A 12195-nucleotide genomic window follows, 5' to 3' on the forward strand; every position below is an offset into this window, starting at 1 on the left:
ACCAGAGCTTCCAGGGACTAAACCACTACTGAAACTGGACTGACCCAGGGCTGCAACTGCATATGTAGCAGAGAATACCCTCGTTGGGGCACCAGTGGAAGGGGAAGCCCTTGGTCTTGCCAAGGTTGGACCCCCCGTGCAGGGGAATATGGGGAGTAGTAAAGGGGATGTTGAAGGGGAATACCCTTGTGGGGGAGGGGGAGGGAGGGAATTGCAGCTTATGGACAGGAAACAGGTCAAGAGAATAACATTTGACATGTAAGTAAAGAAATATATCTAATAAAAAAATTAAAAGTAAGAAAGTAAGTAAGTAAATAAATAAATAAATAATAGCATACCTCTTCCAAAGAAACACTCCTTTACCTCAAATATTATTTTATTCTCTGAAATAATCATTAAAGTATTACAAAAATGTTATATTTAAATTTTTTTAAAGAATTTCTTAGGATGCAAAGATGGATTAGAGGTTAAGAGCATTGACTGTTCTTCCAAATTACCCAGTTTCAGTTCTCAACATCCATATGGCAGCTCACAACTGCCTGTATCTCCAGTTCCAGGGGAACTGACATACTCACGTCGAAGCACAGGGAAAGTGTTTCTTACATTTATTCACTCATGTGTGTGTGTGTGTGTGTGTGTGTGTGTGTGTGTGTGTGTGTGTGTGTTTACATGCAAATACTGTGGGGAGTGGGTGTGGTGGCAGTCCCAAGATGGTGCCCGGGACTGCAGCTAAGTCTCATGACTAGCACCTGACTTCCTCACACACCTGAAACTAGCCACATCCATTGTGAGAGCTGCGCAGGTGCACCATGACACAAGATCAGGCCATGTGAAGTGGACCCATGAACTGAGATTATGTAGTCTGGACTGAGGAGGCGGAGTTGAGGGAGGATATAAGGGAGTGTGCTCGGTGGCTGAGGAGAGAGAGAACAGAAAAGAAAGATTCCTGCTTGCATGCTGAAAGGCTCCTGCATAAACTGCTTTGAGAAGAACACTGTGTCCTCGCTCTTTTCTGTGGGATGGAGACAGAAGCAACAAAATACAGGTTTGAAATGACATGGAATATGAATGGAATTCAGAGAACAGCTTGGGTACGGGTGTCTCATACCTCCTTTTTTGAATTTTATTTTTCTTGGGTATTTTATGTATTTACAATTCATATGTTATCACCTTTCGCTCCTCTCCTGTAACCCCCGCTTCATGCTTCTGTGGGGATGCTCCCAGTTCTACAAAACCACTCCAACTTCAATCTCCTGGCATTGCCCTACATTGGGGAAACAAGCCTTCACAAATCCAAGAGCTTTTCCTCCTATTGAGGCTGGACAAAGCCATCCTCTACTTCATATGTGGCTGAAGTCATCAGTATCTCTATACATACTCATTGGTTGGTGGTTTATTAACTGAGACCTCTGGTGGGGTGTGGTTGGTTGATATTGTTGTTCTGCCTATGGTGTTACAAACTCTTGAGCTCCTTCAGTCTTTCCTTTAACTCCTCCATTGAGGTCCCCTTATTCAGTCCAATGGTTATCTGCAACCTTCTCATCTATATCAGTAGGGTTCTGACAAAGCGTCTCAGGCAATATCCATATCTAGTTCTTTTCATCAAGCACTTCTTGGCATCACCAATAGTGACTGGGTTTGGTGACTGCATATGGGAAAGATCCCCAGATGAGGCAGTCTCTGTATGATCTTTTCTTTAGTCCCTGCTCCACTCTTCATTCCTGTATTTTCTCCCATGAATATTTTATTCTCCCTTCTGAGAAGGAATGAAGCATCCACATTTTGGTCTTCTTTCTTGTTGAGCATCATATGATCTGTGAATTTTTTCTTAGTTATTCCAAGCTTTTTGGCTAATATCCACTTATCAGTGAGTGCATACCATGTGTTTTCTTTTGTGAGTGTGTTACCTCACTCAGGATATTTTCTAGTTCTGTCCATTTGTCTGAACCCAGATGCTCTTCAGCAGAAGTGTGGATATAGAAAATGTGGTACACTTATACAATGGAGTACTACTTAGCTATTAAAAACAATGACTACATTAAATTCTTAGGCAAATAGATGGAACTCTTCTCTTCTTCTACCATTGATATCACTGAAATATGCTAGATTGATCAGTACCGGGTCTTTTTCTCTAACAAGCACATTATTCACTTATACATCTCATAAGGCTACACTGTTCCTTTTGTTTGGTTGTTTTTCACAGACCTATAATTGTCTTAATGTTTAAAAGTTATTCCTTCTGTTTCATGAGATTATAATATAATTAGATCTCTTTTTTAGGTTCTTTCAAACACATTCTCCTACAACATCCCTCTTTACTATCTTTCAAATTAAGTTTCTCTAGTTAGAAGCCTGTTTCTACACACAACATCCAAACACACACACACACACACACACACACACACACACACACAGTGAGAAAGCAAGAGACAGAGAAAAACACAGAGTACTAGTCTTTTTAAGAGCTTAATTTGAAATGTTACTTTGAGACTTATGAAAATGATTATCTGATAACAGTGGTTTCTTGTTTCACTTGATCAGTCACGTAGAGAAAACCTATTCATTTCCATTATCAAATAAAGTTTTGATGATAAAAAAAAATAATACTGGACTACTTGACCCAGTCCAAGAAAGACAAATGTATCCTGTTTTCTCTGTCATGTGAGTCCTTGTTAGGCATGTTTAAAACAGAGGCCATGAAATTCATAAAACTAGGGAAAGGTGAGTGAGGAGGAATTCATTAAGAGAAATGGATATAAAAGAGTGGAGGTACAATTAAATTCAAGAGGGAATTTGACAGAACAGGGAAGTCGATAGTCATGGAGAGTGGGGTGTGTATATCAAAATATCAGTACAGAAACCTAAAAGCTAACACTTAATGATAAAGATCCTGCTTGGCTAAATGATGTTGCTCCTAGAACTATAGGTTATTAGTGTAAGGAGTGAGATGCATCCATAAAAGTCATTGGTGATAGAGCCATTAGTTTTGGAGTCAAAAGGTTCCAAAAAAAAGTAATGACTCTTACCATTCCTCTTAAAGCCCATAGTGTAATTGTTATATACTTAATTAACCCTTTTCTGATTCAACTTAATGTAAGAAGGACTAACTATATACTTGTCAATACTGGATTACTGGTTTCTGAAAGATTCTGGGGGAGTGAGAGTCATCTCCAGGTATGTATGATACTTTGGCCCACTAAGTTCCAAAATCACTGAGAGTATTTTGTTTAATCTCAGTACATTCTCAAGCAGAACACATGGATTTCTCACATTGTAAAAGACAATAAGTAACTTCCCTGTTACAGGTATATTAGAAGGTCATATGTTTAATTTAAAATATTCCACCTCTTTGTAAACTCATAAACTTCTCCCATGAAAATTAAATTTAATCTATTCCGTTAGTATCAAATAGTCTTCATTCCAATTGGGGTGGGTAGGGAGGGGAACACCCTTACAGAAGAAGGGGAGGGGAGTGGGATAGAGGATTTATGTCCGAGAAACCGGGAAAGGAAATAACATTTGAAATGTAAATAAAAATTATCCAATTAAAAAAAGCTTATTTAAATCATATAGAAGTGAGACATAAGACACAAAAGTATTCTAATTAAGTCAAACATGTTATATGCTTCCAAAGTGAAATGATAAATTAGGCTAGAGTCAAGGAAGAAAACCAGAATGCAGAAATGTCTAACAAGTGAGTCTAATACCCAGTTGACAGACAACATAATAGTTAGTTTGGAAAAAGAGTTGGTATTTTGTCTAGTAGGTCCTACTAGGGATTATTGTGTCTTCCCACACTCTGCTAATCCTTCCTTTTGTTTGTCTGAGAAGCTGAGATACTGAGCAGAATATATATATATATATATATATATATATATATATATATATATATATATATATATATATATGATCAACTCTTATGCATTAAATTACCATACTACAACATTCCTGGGCCCAGACTACTGCATCATACTGATGAGTGGATAGTCTTCAAACTTAGAAGTTGCTCTGAATTTTTTGGTATCTACTTAGTATTTTCACAGTACTTGCTTAGTAGCTTTAGCTCTATAACTGCTTATTTACTCCACTCTTAAGCCTACTATAACAAGAGCATTATGCAGGCCTTTTATTCTGTAACAATAGCTATAAGAGTGGATGTGTTGATATCATATAAAACTACTGTTATAAAATGATAGAAGTTTTTTAATAACTTTAACTCATACTAGACACACAATATTAGTTAAATCTAGGCAACAAATTTGCCTGAAAGTTATTTATTCAGGCTGGAAGACAAAGACAGTAATCATAACTGTGGACCGTCAGATTTACAGCTCTTAACTAGGACTTACAGATCCAGATAGGGCCTTTTAATTTGGCGATGGAGTTCTGTTGAAAAAAACTAATATTGTGCAGCATGTGGGAAGGAGGTTTAATGATAGTGTTTCCCTGTGTTATCTTTGCTTCCCTGAAACTCATTCTGTTGACCCGATGGCCTAGAACACAGAGATTGATGTGTCACTGCCTTCTGAGTTCTATGATTAAACTAGAACTGCTAAAATTTATGTATTGATGGATTAGAAAATAAATTTTTCCTTATGGTAATGTCAAGCAAAATGACCTTCTGGTACTTCTTAATGAATTAGTTCCCAGCTAATAAAAATAATGTGATAATCTTTGAGCTAATTTTCAAAATATAATTGAAACAGCACAAGAGAGCATTGTTCTAATATAGGCAGAGGCTGAATCTAGGGATCTGTAAAAAGTAGGTACTAGCACAAACAGGTGACATGGCAGATTGAAGAGCCACAATGCTGCTTCATATCTCAATGTACCTTGCTTGCTACCTAAAATTAATGCTGAGATATTTTTCTTGACCTTAGTAGAGTTTTATTGTAACCAATTCCTACCCTTTATCTCTTAAACCTCCCCCTGAAAGATACCTACAATATCACAGTTTTTCTGTGCCCTTGTGGCTTTTATAATACCATGTGACTCTTTTTCTCTCATTTCCTGTTGATCGAACCTCATTTCCTGAGCTCAGTTTATCATTGCCTAATGCCAAGTTTTCAGGCCTAACTGAAAAACCTTGGTATTGTCTGCTGAGTCTCCTCCGGCCATTAGTGCTGACTCCAATGACAGTGGAGACAACACACTAAGCACTGTGATCTTTTTCAGGTCCACCCTGATTTCAAAGGAATACCTTGAATGTAGGCTGCCAAAACTGTTTTTGAGCCCCCAATCCCATCCATGAGAACAATGAATGACAACGATACCTTCGGGATTCATCTTAGGAAACCTCTAGTCTACCCCCTTGGCATCAGACCTTAAGGGTCCCAAATTTATTCACTTTTGCAACTATATAAGGCCTGATTATCCCTTAGACAACTGAAGCAAATGTCCCCCTATAAGACTATTATGTATATTTTCTATACCTCAACATTTGTATATATGTTAGGCATGGACAAACAATATGTAAAATTCAAGTAAAAAAGTCTCAACATAAAATTTATATCAAAAGGTTGATAATTAAAGATATCTATATTCTGGTAATCTTAAAGGAATCATGTGATATATAAGCCTTTTGGGAAATAAGCAACTTGTGCCTTGCTACCATATTTGTTGCTGTTCCTGACTGGGATGGAGGCAGCCACATGGCTGTCATCAATTTTTTCTAGGGTTGGAGGGACTGGATGCCATGTGACTTCACTGACATCTTGATTATAGGTGACAACATGGTATAAACTAAACACAGAGATAATAATAAGTGTCCAGAATATTTTAAATTGTGATGGAATTTTGTGGGGTAATCTTTTTTCCTTTTTTATTGGACATTTTTTATTTACATTTCAAACTCAACCCCCTTTCTGGTTTCCCATCCATAAACCCCCCTATCTCCCCTCCTCCTTCTTCTATGAGGGGATCCATAAACCCCTATCCCATCCACCACCCACTCATCTACCCCTTCCCGCACCCTGCACTGACATTCCCCTAGACCGGGCCATCGAGCCTTGGCAGAATCAAGGGCTTCTCCTCCCATTGTGCCCAACAAGGCCATCCTCTGCTTCATGTTCAGCTAGAGGCCTGGATTTATCCATGTGTATTCTTTGTGTAGTGATTTATTCCTTGAGATTTTTGGTTGATTAATTTTGTTGTTCTTTTGTGGTTGAAAACCCTTTCAGCTCCTTTATTCCTTTCTCTAATCCGTCCAATGGGGACCCCATTCTCAGTTCTTGGTTGGCTGCAAGCATCTGCCTCTGTATTTATCATCCTCTGGCAAAGCCTCTCAGGAGACAGCTATATCAGGTTCCTGTCAGCATGAACTTTTTTGCATCAGAAATATTGTCTGGGTGTGGTGGCTGTATGTATATGGGCTGGATCCTCAGGTAGGGCTGACTCTGGATAGCCTTTCCTTCAGTTTCTGATCCTTGATTCTTTTCCTGACTAAAATAATAGATGAAAAATCATTTTTAAAAGTCTTAATAAAATTAGAATTTAAAAGCAACATCTCATCACAGTCAGTAAAGAATTCCAATACATAACAAAATCTTACTACCTCCAAACAAATTCTACCCATGCAGTTGAGACTGAAACAGTCTCAGAGACCAGGATCCTAATTGGATCTATATTACCTAGTGGAGCATTTTAGCTAGGGGTCAATATATAACTTTCCTTTTGTCTAGTGTCTGTAAGGCTGCTCTAAAAGCAGTAAAATACAAAAAAGAAAATCCAAGGATGCACCAGAACAAATTTAAAAATCTATCTCAATTACTAAACTGCCTTACAATGTCTCTCCTACAATGTATCTAACTTAATACTGGGACTGAGATGGGAACCATCTCTTTATATCTTACTTTTTTGCCCATTTGCTCAAAGTTTCCCTAACACTAGAGCTAAACTTAAATACCTAGAGAGGGGATGTTTGACTCCATAGGGAGAATTCTTAGCAATGGCATTCAAGGTATACTATGCAAGAGATGAGGAAGTTCATGAATAAAAATGCCTAAGGATCCTTAAACTCCTTGACCTAGCCATACTAACTGTCCAGACTCCCTCATTTCTAACAGTTCAATGATCTATGAATCCATGTTTTAAATTTGTTGAGGCAGGTCACCGAGCCGCTGTGTGCCAAGTCCCTCACAAAACCCCTCAACCATATCAAGATGTCATCAAAGGGAACAATGATTATTGGACACACCCATAGCCTTCAGAGAATCAGAATATGAGACATGATCAATTTCAGCTAACCTCTTAGGTTTGACCATGAGTGACTGAGAGGATCCAGCTTTCCTTGACCTGACCACTGCCATCTCCAGCAAGGAGCCACAGATAGTAATAATGGTATTGGGGTGATCCATGTCCTGTGTGCAAACAAAGACCACTTACTCCATCCTGATGGAATTATGGGGACCCACATCTCCTTTTATTCCCACTATGGTTATGGTGTGAATACAGCCTTACCAACCTCAGGAAACCCCAGCAATAGGTTGGATTTTTGGAGTTATTTATCCCTCTTACCTAGTCCTTCCTAATGTTACCAACCTGTTCCATTTAGTGGTAAGTGACCTCTTAACATTAGTAGGAGCTATTCTTCTTCTTTTCCCCCAAACCACAGAACTTGACGGATTTACCCCTTTACTGGGCTCCCAAGTGTATCCTAAACTGGATCTTCAAGTGAATCCTCATACTCCTTTAAAGCCAAATATCACTTTCTGTAATCCATTTATACAACCCTACCATTTATAGCAATGAGGCTCAATACCAACTCTCTCTTTAAAGTATCAACATACTTAAGACTTATTTATGACCTCATAAGAAAAGGTCTTTTATGCCAAATGACTTTACAAAGTGTTTTCTCCCATGTTCACATTAAAAACAAACAAACAAACAAACGAACAGGCAAACATCCACCAAAACAAAACTCAATATACCTTCTACTTGTTTCATGATCTTCAAATTATAAACTTCAGTGGTTCCTCTCAAACACCTATATTTTGTTTTCTATTATCCACTCAGGAACTTCTGATTTCTCTGTCCTGGACCTCAAAGTTATATTTTTCCCATTCCTCTCAAATCACCAGTTAAAAACTACTGATGGCTTTGCTTGTGCTGACCTGGACACCCACCTTGTTACTCAATTTACCTGGACCATCCAGTGCCAGGTGTCTTGGCTGGCTTTGCTTCTGACTTACTCTCTTTGTCTTTTCTTGTATTATATGGTGCCATCTGGGTCTAACAAAGACTGAAGAATCATTAAAAGACTAAGCATCAGCTGGACCAAGGAATCCCTACAGGTTTGTAGTAGATGTGAAACTTCATGTGAGTCCCCTAAAAAGTAAAGCACAGAATGGTTCTGACTCTGGTGCCTACTATTAGATCCCCTTTCCCTACCTTTACATCATGATTTGGCCACAGTGGAAGAAGATTAAATTAGGCCTAATAAAACTGGATATTACAGGATGGGGTTTTCCCCCATTTCTGAGAGGAGGGGGCTAAAGGGAGGGACTTTCAAATGTGAGACTGAGAAGAGAGGAGGGTGGAGAGTAGTGATCATAATTATAAATTATAAATTCTATACCTATTTTTACCTCTGTAGTATGTCCATACAAATGAACCATTCTGACACTTCTACTCTGTTAAAATTCCTATCTGGCCATAGATGCAGTTTCACACTCTAATGTCCACCTGTCTTCCACTCACCTTACTTATCTAGAACTAGCTATTACTCCAACCCAAAAGGCAAGATGGAAAACCCTAGATAGAAAACTATTTCAGCTATTCACAGTTCCCACTAAGGACAAATTGGATCCTTTCTTTGGATGGATGCTTTATTATACTGCAGTTCTCCCTCTTTCTATATACTTGGTTGCCCTCTATTTGAGGTGTTCCTTGCTGAACAAAGTGTGCAAAGTTTCAGTCCTTCTTAGAAGGGGGAAGAAAATATTCATATGAGGAAATACGGAGTCAAAGTTTGGAGCAGAGACTGAAGGAAAGGCCATCCAGAGACTGCCTCGCCTGGGAATCCAGCCCATATACATACAGCCACCACAGCCAGACAATATTGCTGATGCCAATAAGTGCATGCTCACAGGAGCCTGATATAGCTGTCTCCTGAGAGGACCTGCCAGAAAATGGCAAACACAGAGGCAAATGTTTGCAGCCAAACATTAAACTGAGAATGAGGTCCCCATTGGAGGAGTTAAAGAAAAGACTGAAGGAGCTGAAGGGATTTGAAACCACATAAGAAAAACAAAATTAACCAACCAGAGCTCCCAGGGACTAAACCACGACCCAGAGAGTACGCATGGACAGACCCATGGCTCCAGCTGCATATGTATCAGAGGATGGCCTTGCCGGGTATCAGTGGAAGAAGCCCTTGTTTCTGCTAATGTAAGGGAATGTCAGGATTGTGAGTTGAGAAGGGGTAGGTGTATGAGTGAGGGAGCACCCTCCTAGAAGAAGGGGGAGGGGAGATGGAATGGAGGTTTATGAATGGGAAACCGGAAAGGGGGATACCATTAGAAATTGAAAGAAAAAAATCATTAAAAAAATGAAGTGTTCCTTGCCTCCTCACATAAGCCCCTTCTTGCACCAATTGCCATGTCTTTTAATAAGCTTTAAAGAGCCTTCCAAGTCCAGTCTACTGCTCAACAGGACAAACTAGCGTTTCAGTTGGCAGAGACCCACACATTCTGAATTTAAAGTTTGATCAGACAAAAGCTTCTGATTTAGCTCTCTTAAGTTGTCAGTAAATGGATTTATTGACTCTGCTTTTGCCACCCAGCACATCTGATTTTAAATTCTAGAGTCTGCATCTTCAGCTACCTCTTCACTCCCCCTTCTCTAGTCATTTGTCTCTTGTCTGAAGCCATGTATACTTCCCAGAGTTCCCACCACATGGTCACTTCCCTGCTAGTAACAGCCCTGCTAGTAACATTGGCCCCACCAGGTGGGCAACTCTCTAGTTACTAAAATAAGTATTCCTCTCCTTAGAATAGAATTCACACATTTTCCTTGTCTCTTCTCTGTAGGAAGCCTGCTAAGTATACCAGGTTACTTAGGCACATATGGGTCCCTGAGATCTTATTCCTCCTTTTAAAAAAAATATTGGATATTATTTATTTACATTTCAAGTGTTATTTCCTTTCCTGGTTTCCTGTCCATAAGCCCTGATCCCATCCCCCTCCCCTTCTTCTATAAGGATGTTCCCCCTTCCCAACCAACCCTCCTTCCAGCTTCCCTGCCTTGACATTCCCCTATACTGGGGCCCGGAGTCTTGGCAGGACCAAGGGCTTCTGCTCCCCCTGGTGCCCAACAAGGCCATCCTCTTTTACAAATGCAGTTGAAGCCATAGGTGGTGGTCTGTCCATGTATACTCTTTGGGTAGTGATTTGGTCCCTAGGAGTTCTGGTTGGTTGTTATTGTTCTTTTTTATTAACTTTGACACTTTACAAACATTTATTTAACTATTTTAGGCAAATACTTTGAACAGCAAAGTCTCTCAGCATTTTGAAAGTGAACCAGGAAGTTCTTGATAGGCAGTTTCTCATGTGTTACAAAGGATCAAACTATTTGAATATTCTTTTTTTATGCAATTAAGCCATTTCCTTTCTAGTTAGTGTATAATATAAAGGTTCTCATTATGGTACTGGATACATATGCATCATTGTACTTTGTTTACATTAAGCAATACATTCTGAGCCCCTGTTTTTTGTCACCCATCTACTAATCCATTTTATCTTCCCCAATTTTTTTCATTATGAATGCATTTTATCTTTATTTTCTTTTATTGATTTTTTTTTTACATTTCAAATGTTATTGCCTTTCCTGGCTTCGTGGACATAAGCCCTCTATCCTATCCCCCTCCCCTTCTTTTATAAGGGTGTTCCCTTCCCCATCCAATCCCCCTTCCTGTCCTGCTCCCCCTGACATTCTGGTACACTGGGGGTCCAACCTTGGCAGGACCAAGGGCCTCTCCTTCTATTGTTGCCCTACACAGCCATCCTCTGCTACATATGCAGCTCGAGCCATGAGTATATAATCCATGTATATAGTCTTTGGGTAGTAGTTTAGTCCCTAGGAGCTCTGGTTGGTTGGCATTGTTGTTCTTATAGGGTTTCAAGCCCCTTCAGATACTTCAATCCTTTCTCTAATTCCTTCAATGGGGGGGGTAACCTATCCTCAGTTCACTGGTTTGCTTCTAGCATTCACTTCTGTATTTGTCATACTATGGCTGATCCTCTCAGGAGATGGTTAAATCAAGTTCCTATCACCATGCACTTCTTGGCTTTACCAATATTGTCTAATTTTGGTTACTGTGTATATATGGGCAGGATGCCTGGTATGGCCATTCGTTCAGTCTCTGCTCCAAACTTTGTCTCCATATCCCCACCTGTGAATATTTTTGTTTCCCCTTTTAAGAAGGACTGAAGCATCTGCCTTTTGGTTGTCCTACATCTTGAGCTTCATGTGGTCTGTGGATTGTATCTTGGGTAATTCAAGCTTTTGGGCTAACAGTCACTTATCCCTCCTAATATCCACTCTCTTCCTGCAACTTTCACAATTTTCCTCTGCCTTCATGGGGTTCGCTTCTTATTACAGACAGCTTGAACTCAGAAAATTATCATGCTCAACTTTCAAATCCTTTCATATGTTTCCACCCTTTATTACTACACAAGTCACAAATACAAACATGTTTTATATCTAAACCTGCTATTCTCATCTATTTCTTCCAAACTATGCCTGTCAGGGGTAAGATCTAGTTATGATGACAAAAGTAAAATTATATTTTCTGTAGTTTCATCTTTGTACGTGGGCAATAAAGGATGAAACTATATCTAAAACTTCATTGAACTATATATTATGAATAGAGTCCAGGCAATGAACAGAATACAGAAGAGGAAAAAAGTTTATGCAGGGGAATAGAAAATGTACTCCATGTGAACATTACAGAAGCATGCTTCAATTTTGTTGTTCTTGAGTTTTAATATAATCCTGATCCCTATTGATGTCTGTTTTTTTCTTGAGTAATTGAAGAATGAGACTTACTTTCTTCATAACAACAACATATTAATTCCTTAGATAAAGAATGAGAAAAATTGAAAGGGAAGAAATCAAAATATCACTATTTGCAGATGATATGACAGTATACTTAAATAACCCCAAAAGTTCCACCAGAGAAATACTTCATCTGATAAA

This window comes from Rattus norvegicus, chromosome 3, assembly GCF_021556685.1.
Source record: "Rattus norvegicus strain SHRSP/BbbUtx chromosome 3, alternate assembly SHRSP_T2T, whole genome shotgun sequence".
NCBI classification, from domain to species: domain Eukaryota; kingdom Metazoa; phylum Chordata; class Mammalia; order Rodentia; family Muridae; genus Rattus; species Rattus norvegicus.